General features: G+C 45.3%; 1 protein-coding gene across 2 annotated transcripts in view; it reads right to left on the minus strand.

Annotated features, from left to right (window-relative positions):
• Positions 1-16,006, minus strand: part of LOC144828247 (sulfite oxidase-like) — a 393,607-nt gene that overhangs the window by 358,931 nt on the left and 18,670 nt on the right. Inside the window, exon 2 of one of the 2 annotated variants that reach the window (XM_078686324.1) lies at positions 7,116-7,142. The exons of the other annotated variant lie outside the window; for it this stretch is intronic. The gene's annotated coding sequence lies outside the window, so the exon portion shown is untranslated. The remainder of the gene's footprint in view (positions 1-7,115; positions 7,143-16,006) is intronic. 2 annotated transcript variants of the gene reach the window in all.

Raw genomic sequence — 16,006 nt, forward strand, 5'->3', positions numbered from 1 at the left:
ACCCGATCTTCGAAAGATCCTAGAGATTGAATCCACTGTTTGTCCAGAAGTTCTTGAAGAGGCCTCATGTGTAGCCTGCAATTGGGAAGCAATGGGATACAAGAATACATCATCCCCAACAATGACTTGTAGATCCTTACTGAAGAGAACTTTTTTGCTCGCAGAAGAGATGCCAGATTTAGTATCTTCTGAACCCATTCTTCTGAAGGGTAAGCTTTTGCTTCTTTTGTGCGAAGCATGGCTCCTAGAAACTGAAGAGATTGAGATGGGAGAAGACACGATTTCTCCATGTTGACTTTCAAACTGAGACGACTGAAGAGATCCAAGCAACGCTGCAGAGAGAGCTGCGTTTCCTGAATTGAGGCCCCTTTTATGAGCCAGTCGTCTAGATAAGGGAAGACTTGGAGACCTTGAAGTCTTAAGTGAGCAGCCACTGGCGCCATACACTTCGTAAAAACCCTTGGGGCTGATTTCAGACCGAATGGCAAGACTTTGAATTGGTAGTGGCGCCCCGCCACCATGAAGCGAAGAAAATTTTCTGTGTTTTATATGGATCGGAATATGAAAATAAGCATCGAAGAGGTCCAGGGATGCCAAATAGTCCCCTCGGCAAAGAAATAGCAATATTTCTTGAAGGGATAATATGCAAAAATAAACCTTTTTGATGAATTTGTTCAAACTTCTCAGGTCCATTACCTGTCTCCATTTCCCTGTAAGCTTTTTCTTTATCAGAAAGAAATGCAAATAAAAGCCTTTTCCTCGTTGAGGATGTGGCACTTCCTCTATTACCTCCTTCTGTAAGAGAGATAAAATTTCCATTTTGAGAGCGGACAGGTGCCGTTGTTTTCGGAGAATAGGAGGCTGGTTTGGAGGCTTCTATATAAACTCTAGGTTATGGCCCTGATGGATTATGTCCAAAATCCATTTGTCCGTTGTAATTGACTTCCATGCTTGGTAAAATAGAGTGAGATAATGGCTGTTGGAGTTTGAACAGGTGGTGGGCGCAATGCTGAAGTCACTGTCTTCTATTAGTCTGTTGAGACTTGCCTCTTGCCGATGGTTTTCCTCTTGTCTGCTGCTGATACGAGGAAGCTGAGGAACGAAACTACTGACCACTTGAGAACTGGCAATATCCCTGTTGATTGTAAGGCTGATATCTTCCAGATTGATATGCTGGTCTCGGAGTATATTGTCCTCTCGACCCTCTCCTTCGAAAGGACTGAAACTTTCCTTGTTGCAGAGATCCCAGCGCTCGTGCCGTGTCAGTGTCGGCCTTGATGCCTTGAAGGGCTTCATCAATGTGCTTACCACACAAATTTTCTCAGTCGAACGGCATATCAGTTATTTTTGTTTGGACTTCTGGTCTAAACGAAGTGCCTTAAGCCATCCTTGTCTTCGCAGCGCTACAGCCCCTGCCATCTGTCGGAAAGCAAGCGAAGACATATCCATTGCTATATCGATGGACTCAGAAGCCGCTCTGGAGCCATCCTGGATTTTGGTGGCTGCCTCTTCTTTTTTATCTTCTGGTAAATGTGACAATAAAGGAGCTATATCCGACCACATCTGGCGATTGTATCTACTGAGCTAAGGCATTTGCAGCCCTAATCGCTGCTGCCGCCAGCACAGCAAAGTGCTTCCCCGCTCCATCCATGCGTCTTCCTTCCTGCGCTGCAGTTATTGAGACTGGATTTTTGGAATTGCGTTGCACTGCCTGCAGCACTACAGATTCCGGCCGTGGATGCCCAATTAAACACGCCGGAGAGGATTCAGGTGCCCAATACTTTTTTTCTATTCTCGGCACCGAGGCTGCGACGGAGGCTGGGTTCTTCATCAATTTTAACCCTTCTTCCCAAATGAAATCTATAAATGGGATTGACCGGACGGATTTTCGTGATTCTTCTTTAAAGTCATAAAGAAAACACTCTGCTTCTTTGACTGAAAGTGGGAGCCAAATCTTTTTGTGGCCTTCTCCGTGATATCATGGAATCCCCCAATATCTTGAGGAGGAGTAGCTGCCGGAGACGGCGATGGAGATGGCGTAGTAGGGTTAACGTATTCATCCCATTCAGTCCCAACTGGGCTGTCTTGAAGGAGTTCACCTTCCTCCGGTTGATCTCCGTCACTTTCTATTAGCTCATCTCTGATTGTAACAATAGGAGGGGAACGCATTTTTGGAATTGAAGGCGTAGGTAGAGGTGGAGGCTGAGCCTTTTGAACCGAAACTGGACTTGTTACGGACTTTGAGGCGGGAGTGTTAGCCTCTGGGAAACGACGATAGTAGTCGTTTATCATATGGCAAAGATCTGTTCCCAGGGAAATTGGCATAAAAACAGTTTCCTCTCTCACCTCCTGCTGTACTTCCTCTTCTTCCTCATAGTCGTAAGACTGTTGAAAAGACTCATATCTCTTTTTGTCACTGGCGATCTTGGAAAGAAAAGACTTCTTGTACTTCCTGGTACTCCTCATCATCAGTGTCTTGACTTTTTATCTGCAGCTGGGATGGACTATAAGCTACTCCAGATTCCTCATTCTCTGACTGCATTTCCAGCAGAGGTGAAGGTGGCAACAGTGAAAACTTGGTCCAACTGGTAAAGTCAGTAGATTTCTTTGCCATCAACGAGCCCGTCAATGGCTGGAAGGACTTCAGAGTAATGGATGACTTTGTCTTCGGAGACTTAAAATGTGTCGTCGACGAGTCTCCCGTCGACGTAGTTCCCCTCGTCGTCGAAATTCGGATTATTGTCGACGAAGTCGTCGTCGTCAATGACGCTATCGTTGATCTTCCCGTCGGCGAGATCGACGCCGAACCCTTCATCGACGGTGTTGTCTTCGTCGTCGATGTCGACGAAGCTGTCGTCGTCTAAATCGTCGTCGTCGACGAAGTTGTCGTCGACGGTGTCGTCGTCGTTTTGACAGGAATTCCAGCTGGAGATTCTCCTACCTTGGATGAAGGAGAAGATGACACCTCCCTTGAAACAGAGGATCTTTCAGCGGTGTTTGAGGCAAAGAAGATGAAGAAGCCTCTTTTTCTTTGTTTTTTTGCTTTTTAGCAATCATTTTTTCCTCACGAGCAGAAGACTTTCTTTGTTTGGGAGTCTGAGGATCAACTTCTTCTTCAGAGTCTGAATCTGTAGTGGCTTTCTTCTTTTGAAGCAGTTGCTTTATTCCAATCGAGAGTAACGTCACCAAATGCACTCATGAAACAAAATTTCATTAATCTTCGTGATTGTCAATAAAGTTTTATTCAAATTTTCATTGAAGTCTTTAGATTGCTTTAAATGTTGTTTTCACATCTGTTTATAAACATCGTTTCTCATAACCCATAGTTTCATATAGCCCAATGCATTTCTAGCATTAGCCCTTCTTCGGGGGCTTTTATTACTGTCAAAGAAAAATATACACAACAATAAACCTACAGGCCTATTCCTATCGAGTTGTACATTAAACCTTATATCCCAATCTGTTTGCAACACTATAAAATAGAGAATGACACAATATCACATTTGTTTAATACTTTGAGTCAAATGTCAAAGAAAAAAGTCAAAGAGAATGATAAGAAATTGATAAATGCGGAGTAAGCACCATGCAAGTGATGTTGAAGCTAGGGACGGGGAGTGATTATGTGTGTTCTAAAATAAACAAAGTGACAAGGTTCGTGGCAAGCATGCTATTGCGAAACATACTCAAATGTCGTACCTTTAATGGGGTGAGATTTGCGGAGATAACGCTGTTTAAAATTTAAAACTTGTACATTTTTATATTTCACACAAGACCTAGAGTGGAAACATGGTAAATTACAAAATTGTGAACACTGTCAATAAACGCGTGACAAGCACGTCTACACTTTGCGTGTAACAAGATGGATAGGTACCTGTGTAATACGCCACGTGGTCTTGAATATTTCAAATGGTCGTCTCCGGTTTCTACAAACAAGAGAAACCGGCGTATTAGTATAACGAAAGTCGTTTGTTAAGTAGCCGCTTGGTTGGTATAGGTTCTACCAACAATAATTCTCTTACCGTCTGATGCGGAAGTACGACGCGGGTTTGGTGTCCGTGTATTGCCACTAGTGACTCGGAAGTAGTTTGTGTGCTTACAAGAGCACACGAACACACACAAGAGCACACGTGTGTATATCGGGATACCTACAACCAGAGTGCGACGGTTCTTTATTTTTTTCATTCTTTCCTCTTTTGAAGCCCCAATAATAAACGTGCCTCCCTGTCCCTCAAGGTTTTAGATGAGAAGGTTCTACAATGCTTGCAGTCTTTAGCGACATCCTTAGGGTGGAGTCAGTATAAGCAGTCCTTATGTGGGTCTTCAGAGTATAGTCTAAGTTTTCCACAGGATCTGCAGGGCCTGAAAAGCCTCTTTTTAGAGCTTTCAGCCATTGTAGGTAAAGGAAATAACACAGTACCTCAATCCAGTAGGAAGAAAACTTTCAGTTGAGAAAGGTGAATAGTTCACAGGAACTAAACTGAGTAGAGCTCAGGGAGACTCCTCTTCACACGAAGGCGGTTGGAAATCATAGGTATGATGGCTCTGCTGGGGAGTGTGATGTCAGGGTTGGCAGCTGATTGGCTGAGTTTTGGTCCAAATAATGAGGAGTTTTGGCAACCAAATATAATGGTCCCCTATGGGACTTTCTATGAAGTGTTTTACTCTATGATACTGCTATAGTCATTCTGTTACCGCTATACTCCTACTATGACGACGTGGAAGATACAAGCATGTGAATCTATGAAAGATTCAATACTGGAGGACTTTAGTGACCACAACCCGATAACGATGGTTTTAGACTGGGAATTCAATCAGGAACCCAGGGAGAAAAAAGGCCCATCAAACAATACTCTGGGCATTAAAGATCAAGCCTGCAGATTGAAATGGGGCAGGATAATTCATGGGGCTTTCCTAGATAATCTTTATACAACAAACACGGGTGATTTAGAACTCTGTCTAGATAGTGGCCCGTGGGATGATGAGGTCCTCGATGCCTTCGACAGTCTCTGCGAGCAGAACGCGGCCAACCTCTCGGCTCGTGGTACGCACAGGACTGTTAGGGAAATTAAGTGGTTTGATGGGAGAGGCCCTAGAACCCACATAAATCTAATGAAAACCCTGAAACAGCAGCCCAGGGGTGAAGCAAGGGTTAGGGAGTGCAGGAAAGCCTATACATTAACTACCCTGCACAGGAAAAAAGAAATTAAGGAGCAGGCCTGGGAGGATTTATTGCATACTTGTGTCAAGTCAAGTCACTTGACTTGACATACTTGTGTACTTTCGAATAGTTTCAAATTCTGGGAGATTGTGCAGGACTTGTGAAGGCCTTTCACCAAAGGTTCCCAGCTAAACCCTGACCGGAAGGATGCCCTTTGCGAGGGGGTACTATCAGGACTCAATGAACTAGGATGTACACTACATGTGCCATCATCCATAGGATTAGTCAAAAAGCAAAGGAAAAATAACAATGGGCACCTTTGGAGAGAGGCATGTTACAACAGGAACTCCAAGATGGCCACTCAAGCATTCAACAGGCAACAGTTCTAGTTATTTTCCCAACCCCTGAGCTCAAGATTCTATGTGAAGCACTCGCCTTCTAGAAACAGCGTACTTCACTAAAGTGATTTCCAGAGTACGCACCTCGTAGTTTTGAGTCTGTCAGATTAGTTGTGAGGAAGCTTTACGTCAAGTGCTTCATGTTTTAGGAAGTCGTTGCAGAGTGTAGAAATCGTTTGCTGCCCAACGGGCTGTCAGATTTCTTTATCTTTTTTTTTTCTTGATTGCGAGCGGCGCCGGATATTAATACTTTACGAGGAATCTCCCGTACCTAAGTGAGACACGAGCAATCTAGTGTTTACCAGGAACTCATTCCCTCAGTCATGTTCCACGACAACGTTTAAAAAGGGAGTGCACAAGAGGATAGGGACATAGAAGAAGTCACCTTTTTCCGTTTAAGAATACATACAGACCAAGATTTTACTCAGTAGCCTCCTTATTCTACACATTTTATGTGAGCTTCAGATGTGGTTGAACACGGAATCCCGCCTATTCTAGTGGTGAAACTATCGTTGAATTTGCATTCCGATTTTCAGATGTCGCACAGTTAACAAAAAAATATTTGGGACGGACATCATTCTCTGCTTCCTTAGATTTGCCCCTTAATGTTTATGTGCTATTCTTCGAAAAGAGACAATTATTAAGAGAAGTCCTGATGAAGGTGGTGCGATATTTGTGTGCACACCGAAACGCGTCGACGCCTTTGTGATATTAAATTCAAGGAACTATTGCATTAAAAATATTTCATATGAACTAACAGCGATATAGGTTCAATCGAATTAATGTTTTACTGATGATTTTTTAAGGTGTCACTTGCTTTTTGACGCTTTTTATTTTGATCCCCACTAGCACTGTTTTGATGAGTTAGTGACACCTTTGGTTGTCTTTTTATACATGTGTATTGATGATTGTATGATGGATATTGAATAAATTCATGGATTTTTTAAAGTTACGGTGTGATTTATAATTGCAGACTGGGTTTTGTAAGTATTCATTTATTCACAGTGTGTGGTTGATTGTGATGTATTGGTTGACAGTTGGGTTCAAGGGAATATAGTCTTTCTATTTGTTATAGGCTTTATCTACCAAAGTGAAGGAGCCTTTCTTCGGAGCCTGCTCATTGGGGAAGTCTTTCGTCAAAGTGCATGTCAAGAATCAACTTAGGAAACCGAAGGGCTTCTCTGGTCGGAGCATGCGCTGAGAAAAAGTGCCTTCCTTTTAAGCGCATTTCAAGAATAAATTCAGGAAACCAAGGGGCTTCTCTGCTCAGAGCCTGAGCTAAAGAGAAGTGTCTCTCTTCTTCTTCAAACTCACATTTTTTCAAGTTCCTCTTCGTTTCCTGGACCGCCGGTAGAGTTTCAGCTGGTCATTTTAGAGTCTGCAACTTGAGTAAAAACCAGTGAGCAGTACTCTACAATCCTAAGCTGTCCAGCTAATTACTTCCTTTACTGTGCAAAGTTGTCATTTATGAAATGTAATACTTTTGCCATAGAATATTTGGTAATACTTTCTGTGAAAAGATGAACAGAGCAATAGGAGGAAATAAGACTAATACTTACCAGAGTTTCTTTTCTCGGAAGACTCTCCTGTTGAAGACATAACAATAAGATATCTACTCAACTAAATAGAAGACGAACACAAGTCTAATCAAATGTTATATTTAGTTACTTAGGCACTCCAGAAAGAAAGACACACACATCAGAATTAGACAGATGAGGTGTTTGATCGAAAAGGGAGCAGAAACCAGAGAACTGAAGGCAGTTTTTTCTTTTTCATTTATTATTTTATCTCCATCCCCTTTCTGGGACCTTCTGAGTTTCCAGTAGATAATCTGGTTTCAAGAGGAGTTCTGGGAGAGGCATTGGAAAAGGTCATCATTCTGCTCCTTCACAAGCCCAGGAACCGGCGTACAAAGTAGACAGACACGTGATGGGTCACGGAAGTCATGAAGGGCTCCTCTATCAGAGGAGAAGAGAGAAACATTTACCAGATCATACCTAGACAGTTAGGGTATGGCAGGAGGCCACGAGATTCCTGGGCTGGCAAGGATGACTTTCCACTATGACACCATTATGACTCGCTAAATGAAGTGGGTGGATTCGGTGGCTTTAAAAATTGGGAACTGATAGGCATGGAACATTTGAGAGATATCTGGCGTGATCAAGCCAACATAACATTTGCAGTCCTAAGACAAGAATTTGAGCTGAAAGAAACAGAAAGGTACAAATATTTACAGCTGGGAAATGCCCTGACGAGCCACATAAGGGAGGGAGAACAACTACCAAAGCTTCTCCTCTGGAGGATTGTCTTCTTACAGACCCCATTCCAGACAAGGCGATCTCTGTCATATACAGGAGACGGGTCCACAATTCCCCAGATCCGCTAGGGACACTGCGGGAGGCCTAGGAGAGAGACCTTAGTAATTTAGAAGATGATGATTGGCAGGAAGCCACCCAGAGCCTGCGTACAATTTTAATACAAACTAGATTAAGCCTGGTCCAGCTTTAAATTTTACATTGCTCCTATTATTCAAGGACCAGGCTAGCAAAAATTGGGAAGTCATCCTCATCGATGTGTCTCCGGGGGTGTAGCCAAGAGGGTACGCTTTTCCATATTCTTTGGGAATGCCCTGGGATACACGAATACTGGAGAGGGGTTATTAGCTAAATGGCTTCTACTATTGATATCAGGGGATGAAAACTAGTAAAAAAATAGGAAGATCTGGCTGAAGTTGGCAGCAGGGGTAGCCAAGCGGAACATAGCACAGGAATGGGGCAGTGCAGATCCATCCAGATTGACGTAATGGGAAGCCAACCTGGATTGGTGCCAGAGGGCAAGAACGGTGGTTTATCAGGCTGGGGATGTCCTAGGAAGTGGGAAAGGGTGTGGGGACCTGGCTAGCTTATAAGGGGTACTCATGGGTGAGGTTCAAGATTTTTTTTTTATTTTATTAGCAATACATGAGTAATCACAAAACATGAAATAGCAAGAGAATATGGCACATGCTACAGAAAAAAATCTTTTGATAAACTAAAAATCATGTTTCAATTGCCTAACACAATACAAGTGATATAATAAAATTAAATATGAACAGGGGATATTAAAGAAGAGTCACAGAGATGTCACAGAAAAAATAGGCAAAAAAAACACGAAGAAGCATATTATATTTCTAGATCAAGATAAGACAGAACTGGACCCCAGATTTGCAAACCCAATTTCCGTTTACGTCTGCCTTTGAGAGCGTACAGACTGTATTCAATATTAAACTTAGCCAGAAACCTAGCCCTCCAAGCATCGAAAGATGGGGCCTTCTTTTGTAGCCAACAGGAAGCTATACACAGCCGCAGCACCGCTGAGGCTACAAAAATTAGATAAACCGCATTCTGCGGTACGCTATCTGCATTTACACCCATCTCTACACCCAACAAAATCTGCATAGGTGATAAATGTATAGGGGATCCCAGAATTGCAGTTAAAAATTTATCTACATGCACCATTAGTTTATCTAATTGTAAACATTTAGAAAAATATGAACCACATCTGCATCTGGATTACCACATCGGAAACATTTCCCCACCTGTTGTTCATCCCATTTAGCAATTTTATTGGGTGTAAGGAACAAATAAAATATGGTCTTGTAATGTTGAGCGGATAAATTAGCGGTCATAAATAGTCGGCTGGCTAATTCAATGGAAGTCTCCAGATGTATACCATGACTGCCGAGTCTACTCTCCCATTTATGACTATGTACCTCTAGATCATTAGGTTTTGTATCTAACATGAGAATATACAGTATCCCAATTCTTGATGACTTTCTAATAGCGTTTATAAGGGAATTAGTCTGGATATTCCACCTGGCTTTGAGGAGATAGTCTCTGATCTGTAAATATTTTTAAAAAATCTGCCCGGGGTACAAGATATTGCTCTGCAATCTGATCAAATGATTTCATACACCCCTCCATATATAGATCCCCGACCATTCTTATGCCTTTACTTCGCCAATTGTGCAGAATCCTGCCCCAGAATACGGAAAGGTTCAAGATTTAGAGGGATTATGATCCTAAATGAGGGAGGGGGGTGGGTGCTTGATCTGTAACACATGAAGGGCAATAAAAGCGCCCCTGCAGGCTTGATTAATGTCCTGCTTGAAATACAGTCATTTTCCATGTACCATGTATGTACTGAGATATCCGTCATATCCTGATGTAAACTCTTCTGTGAGGCGCATGATTGCAATAGAAAGAGTATATTAAAAAAAAACAAGTATGGAGGTGCATCGGCCATCATCTACAGTATAGGAATTGCAAGGCATTAACTATGTTTATGCTTATTGTGCCTAGCACTAACTGCACCGGCAATCCAGAGTGTCTTTGAACAAACTGATTCCTGCTACCGGCATGCAAAAGAAAGGGGATCTTTTGGCTTTCATGACGATTCTGATCTTGTCATCTACTCATGCCCTTTAAAACTCATGCAAAAGCAACAATTGATGGACAGAATGCAGAACAATGTCATACATTCACCCCAGTACAGAGATCTGGGCCTAAATCTTTTGGTTTTTTTTGCTTACCATGCAAAACCCGTCCCACTCGGGGTGACAAATGCAAAAACAACAATTGATGGGCATAATGCAGAACAATGTCATACATTCACCCCAGTTCAGAGATCTGGGCCTAAATCCATCGTCATTTCTAATTGTAGCCTGCAAATGGCTAAAGGTGGGGGCATGTCCCACCTCTTCTGCAAAAGGTTCCCTCCCACAGCATTTTGCTTGCAGGAGCGAGCAGCGGCGCACAGGGCGGCAACTGCAGTGCCTCCTTGACTCCCTTGCACCACTCTTCCATCTCTCCCTGTGCCCGCCCCCACTACTCCTCTTGAGCTGCTTCTTTCTGGATACTGTAGGGGTGTCACCTGGCCTCATAAGGTCAGTTTGGCTCTGAGAGCAGGAGTCTAGTTTAGTTCAGGTAGACTTTGTTTCACCGTCTTTTTTTCTGCTGCTTAATTTCCATCTGTCCCTCCTTAGTTGCAGAATGGAATACAAATAGCCCTAACCCCCCTCCCATACATGGCCCCCAACCCACTGCTCGTGGAGAGGTCCGGCTTAGTGTTCCTGGCCACCATATCTCTTCTTCGCCGGGTACAGCACCCAGACCCGAACCGACATCCTCTGAGAGCAGACAGCTCCACCCCTCCTTTCCTTATCTGACTCCTTCCTCTGCACCTGTTTTTCTCTCAGAGATCTAAGTGAATCAAGAGGTTTCCATTGTATCCCTTCTGCGGAGTGAATTATAATTTCCCTGCTCCAAGACTGCGGGCAGTTTTGTAATAACAAGCATACTTGTATTTTTTTCTACATTACACCAAAGGCTAGCTTAAAACGTCAAAGGCATGGCATCATGGCTGATTTTTCACTGCAACTTTTCTGACATTGCTTTGATGTTTTCCCAACAAACAAATAAAGATTCTAAATTATACATCCAATTTTTTGTCCTGTCTCTAGAGGAAAAACACTCATCTGTCTTTTCCCGACTTTTTATTGTAGCCTTTTAGGTCGAGCCTGCTGCTTGCTCGACTTTTAGTAAGGGGCTTTTCAAAGTGCTACCCACAAGCTTTTCCCGGCCTAAAGCTTGCGTGCATATGCGTGTGAACGTGTGCAGCCGCCCTCTGCCTTTCTTATCTCATTAAGCCTTGTTCTAATGGCTCCTCTGCTCGCACTCCCCCCTCCCTCCTCGTCAGCTTTATTCAGGCTCCTCTGCTTGCACTACCTCCTCCTTTCTCCCCCCGCCCTTCTCATCTGCTTTTTTTTTCTGTGACTCATGCTGCTCCGCTCGCACTCCCCTCTCCCTTCTACCCCTCTGTTTTCGTCAGTTTCATTTGCCTGTACTTCTCACTAGAAACTTCTTCCAACATGTCCATTGGGCAAACATTCCAGACTGGAATGGTCACACTGCCACTTCTTTGCACCAACTCACGCCTTTTCTACCCTACATGGAAAGTCGACAATCTGGTGTAGGTGCATCACCCATTGTTTCTCTGCCAGTCGCCTGACATGGGCATCAACATGGCCAGATGCGTTGTATTGAGGTGCGCTGGGGGAGGTAGAGCATGTGCGTTTAGAATACGGAGTTGTAAAACTACTGCGCTCAAGCACACTTTGTGCACTTCTGGCACCATCCTATGCCTTTTTCACACAATGACAGTATGGCGTTGTGCTTAGTGAACGCTGCACGTTGTTGCCCTGCTAGTTGGCCGAGAGCGGGCCCTCTACTCTTCTAGCCCTCTACCCCTTTTCGACCCCACTTCTACCCCTCTACCACTCTTCTACCTCTCAACCCCTCTTCTACCTCCGTCTACCCCTCTTCTACCCCTCTACTACCCTTTTAACCCTTTTCTACCACCTTCTACCGCTCATCTACACCTCTACACCTCTTCAACATCTCTACCCCTCTATCCCTCTTCTACCCTTCTACCCCTCTACCCCTCTTCTACCACTCTAGCCCTCTTATACCCCTCTTCTATACCTCTTCTACACCTCTACTAACCCTCCACTCTTCTACCCTTCTACCACTCTTCTACCCCTCTACCCCTCTTCTACACCTCTACACCTCTTCTAACCTTCTACCCCTATTCTACCCCTCTTCTATCCCTCTACCTCTCTTCTACCCACTCGAACTAGCAAAAACACTGTGTCCCCGCAGCATCACTCAGCACCACCACATCATCACTGTGCACCACCACAGCATCACTCAGCACCACCACAGCATCACTCAGCACCACCACAGCATCACTCAGCATCACCACAGCATCACTCAGCACCACCACAGCATCACTCAGGACCAGAGCAATATCACTCTGCGCAACCACAGCATTAGTCAGCATCACCACAGCATCACTCAGCACCACCACTGCATCACTCGAGGCCACCACAGCATCAGTCAGCACCACCACAGCATCACTCGGCACCACCACAGCATCACCCAGCAACACCACAGCATCACTCAGCCACACCATAGCATCACTCAGGGCCACTATAATATCACTCGAGGCCACCACAGCATCAGTCAGCAACACCACAGCATCACTCAGCACCACCACAGCATCACTCAGCACCACCACAGAATTACTAGGCCACCACAGCATCAGTCAGCACCACCACAGCATCGCTCAGCGTCACCAAAGCATCGCTCAGCACCAACACAGCATCACTCGAGGCCACCACAGCATCAGTCAGCATCACAACAGCATCACTCAGCACCACCACAGCATCACTCAGGGGCACAACAATATCACTCTGTGCAACCACAGCATTAGTCAGCACCACCACAGCATCACTCGAGGCCACCACACCATCAATCAGCACCACCACAGCATCACTCGGCACCACCACATCATCACTGTGCACCACCACAGCATCACTCAGCACCACCACAGCATCACTCAGCGTCACTACAGCATCACTCAGCACCACCACAGCATCACTCAGCACCACCACAGCATCACTCAGCAACACCACAGCATCACTCAGCACTACCACAGCATCACTAAGGGCCACCACAGCATCACTAAGGGCCACCACAGCATCAGCTAGAGGGGATTCAGTATGTTGTGTTGTACTTAAAGATTTTGTGTCGCAAAATACTGTAACATCTCCAGATTTTACGGATCAAAATCTAAGGAAAACAAGCACTGGCATAGCTAATAGGCCTCGCCTTTGAGACATTTTAACTGTTTAGCCATGCAACGGTTGATGTTGTTGCATAAAAGATATTGTGCTGCATAAATAAATACTTATAAGATCCCAAAAGCTAAACCTCTTGGTTATGACAATGCTTGTTTATGTTTTATTTCAGCGCTGATTCTTAGCTCAGAGACCACGTCCTCAGAATCAAGCAGTATAGGTGAAGCCACATTTTAAATGTAAGACAATGCTCTCCACGTGTTCCATTTCATGCCTGCCTAGCTGCCCTTATCAACTGCCCAATTGATACCTTCAGGATTATCCCAACACCCATTCATAGTCTATCCTTCCCTCCATCCACTCACCCACTCATTCACCCAATTATCCACTCATCCAACTTCTGCCCATTTTCTAGCCAGTGCTCATTCTAAGCAAGTCTCTGCTTCTCTGTTTTACCTGTTTCTTTCCACCCTCCTCTTCTCTGGTTATACGTTGTCCTCCTTGTTCAAACCATGAACGTCCAGTCACCAAAATGAAAGGGGTGGCACAGAAGATACCACACACTTCTTGACCCTGATTGAGGACATCACAGGATTAAAGCCTTGTCCCACCTTCAGCCACTCCAAACACTCCGATTTCCTGCAGGGCATGGACTACAACTGACTTCTCAGACAAGTAGCTTGTGATGGACCAATAGCTCACCAGCTACCTGGTAAGCAGCTCTGAACTAAATGAGAAGCTTTTGCCTGTTGAATTAATGTATGCATACCAAAAATGAAAAGTGTGTATTCACTAGGCAGCAAACTGGGCCTCTCTGCATTCCTTTCCCAACCATTACTGTTGGGATGAACAGGACAGGTCTCTGTCCTAATTCAGACAAGCTGTGATTGGGAACTTGTTGGTTAATTGTATTCTTCTTCAGGGCTGCTTGGGTATTGGCTCATATAAGGGATTTGTGGAAGCCAATATCCATTTTAAGAACAAAGAACTACCTTTAGTAAAGTTCTTTTGGATGGATATGTGGCCACACACTGATTCCTTGTCACCCTCCTATGTCCCACCCTGAGGATGGCTGTTCATTTATTTTCTAATACCTTTGCCCACCCTCTATGTTCTTAACTTTTGAGTTGGTGATTTGAGAATATGGTTGAATATATTACTGGCTTCAATGTGTCCCTTTATATATACTCCCAACATGGTTTCCAGTAACCATGTGACTGCAAATAACATTAAATGGCACTTCGTGCACCTTTGATTTACTGCTACATAAATATCCAGATCCAGTCCGACGGCTGGTAAACAATACAATAAGCATTTGCAATGCAATAGGTCTCACATTTGCAAGAGTTTGAGCTATTGGTATTGTAATGACAATGCTTTTTATTTGTGTTTTGAACATTTGCAAGTGGTGCATAAACACCCACTTTGTACTAAGAGTCCTTGCTTAAGAGAAACAAAGCTGCCAGTAAAAAAGGCGCAGTTACGTCCAGCCTTGATTCTCGTAAGCAAGTACTAGAAGTACAAGCATTTACAATGCAATAGTCTCCGCATTCTTAAAGTTAGAGCTATTGGCATTGCTCATGACATTTTTTATTTATGTTTTTGTTTTTAAATCATAAATAAATGGCATTGTCATTTACAATGCCAATAGCAGGGCAGGAGAGCAAGCACAACGAACGAGGGGGCAGGACAGCAAGCACAAGCAACGAGGGGGCAGGACAGCAAGCACAAGCAACGAGGGGGGGCAGGAGAGCAAGCACAACCAAACAGGGGGGCAGGAGAGCAAGCACAACCAACGAGGGGGGGCAGGAGAGCAAGAATAAACAACGAGGGGGGGCAGGAGAGCAAGCACGACCAACGAGGAGGGGGGGCAGGAGAGCAAGCACAACCAGCGATGGGGGGGCAGGAGAGCAAGCACAACCAGCGAGGGGGGGCAGGAGAGCAAGCACAACCAACGAGGGGGGCAGGAGAGCAAGCACAACCAACGAGAGGGCGCAGGAGAGCGAGCAAGCACAACCAAGGAGGGGGGGCAGGAGAGCGAGCACAACCAACGAGGGGGGGGCAGGAGAGCAAGCACAACCAACGAGGGAAGGGGCAGAAAAGCAAGCACAACCAACGAGGGGGGGCAGGAGAGCAAGCACAACCAGCAATGGGGGGGCAGGAGAGCAAGCACAACCAGCGAGGGGGGGAGCAGAAGAGCAAGCACAACCAACGAGGGAGGTGGGGGCAGGAGAGCAAGCACAACCAACGAGGGGGGGCAAGAGAGCAAGCACAACCAACGAGGGGGGGAAGGAGAGCAAGCACAACCAACGAGGGGGGGCAGGAGAGCAAGCACAACCAACATGGGGGGGCAGGAGAGCAAACACAAGCAACGAGGGGGCAGGACAGCAAGCACAAGCAACAAGGGGGCAGGACAGCAAGCACAAGCAACGAGGGGGCAGGACAGCAAGCACGAGGTGGCAGAAGAGCAAGCACAACCAACGGGGGGCAGGAGAGCAAGCACAAGCAGCGATGGGGGCGCAGGAGAGCAAGCACAACCAGCGAGGGGGGGGCAGGAGAGCAAGCACAATCAACGAGGGGGGGCAGGAGAGCAAGCACAACCAACGAGGGGGGGCAAGAGAGCAAGTACAACCAACGAGGGGGGGGGGAGAGCAAGCACAACCAACCAGGGGGGGAAGGAGAGCAAGCACAACCAACCGGGGGGGGGGGGCAGGAGAGCAAGCACAACCAACATGGGGGGGCAGGAGAGCAAGCAGGAGAGCCAGCACAACC

The sequence above is a fragment of the Lissotriton helveticus genome, chromosome 1_1, assembly GCF_964261635.1.
Source record: "Lissotriton helveticus chromosome 1_1, aLisHel1.1, whole genome shotgun sequence".
Taxonomy (NCBI): Eukaryota; Metazoa; Chordata; class Amphibia; order Caudata; family Salamandridae; genus Lissotriton; species Lissotriton helveticus.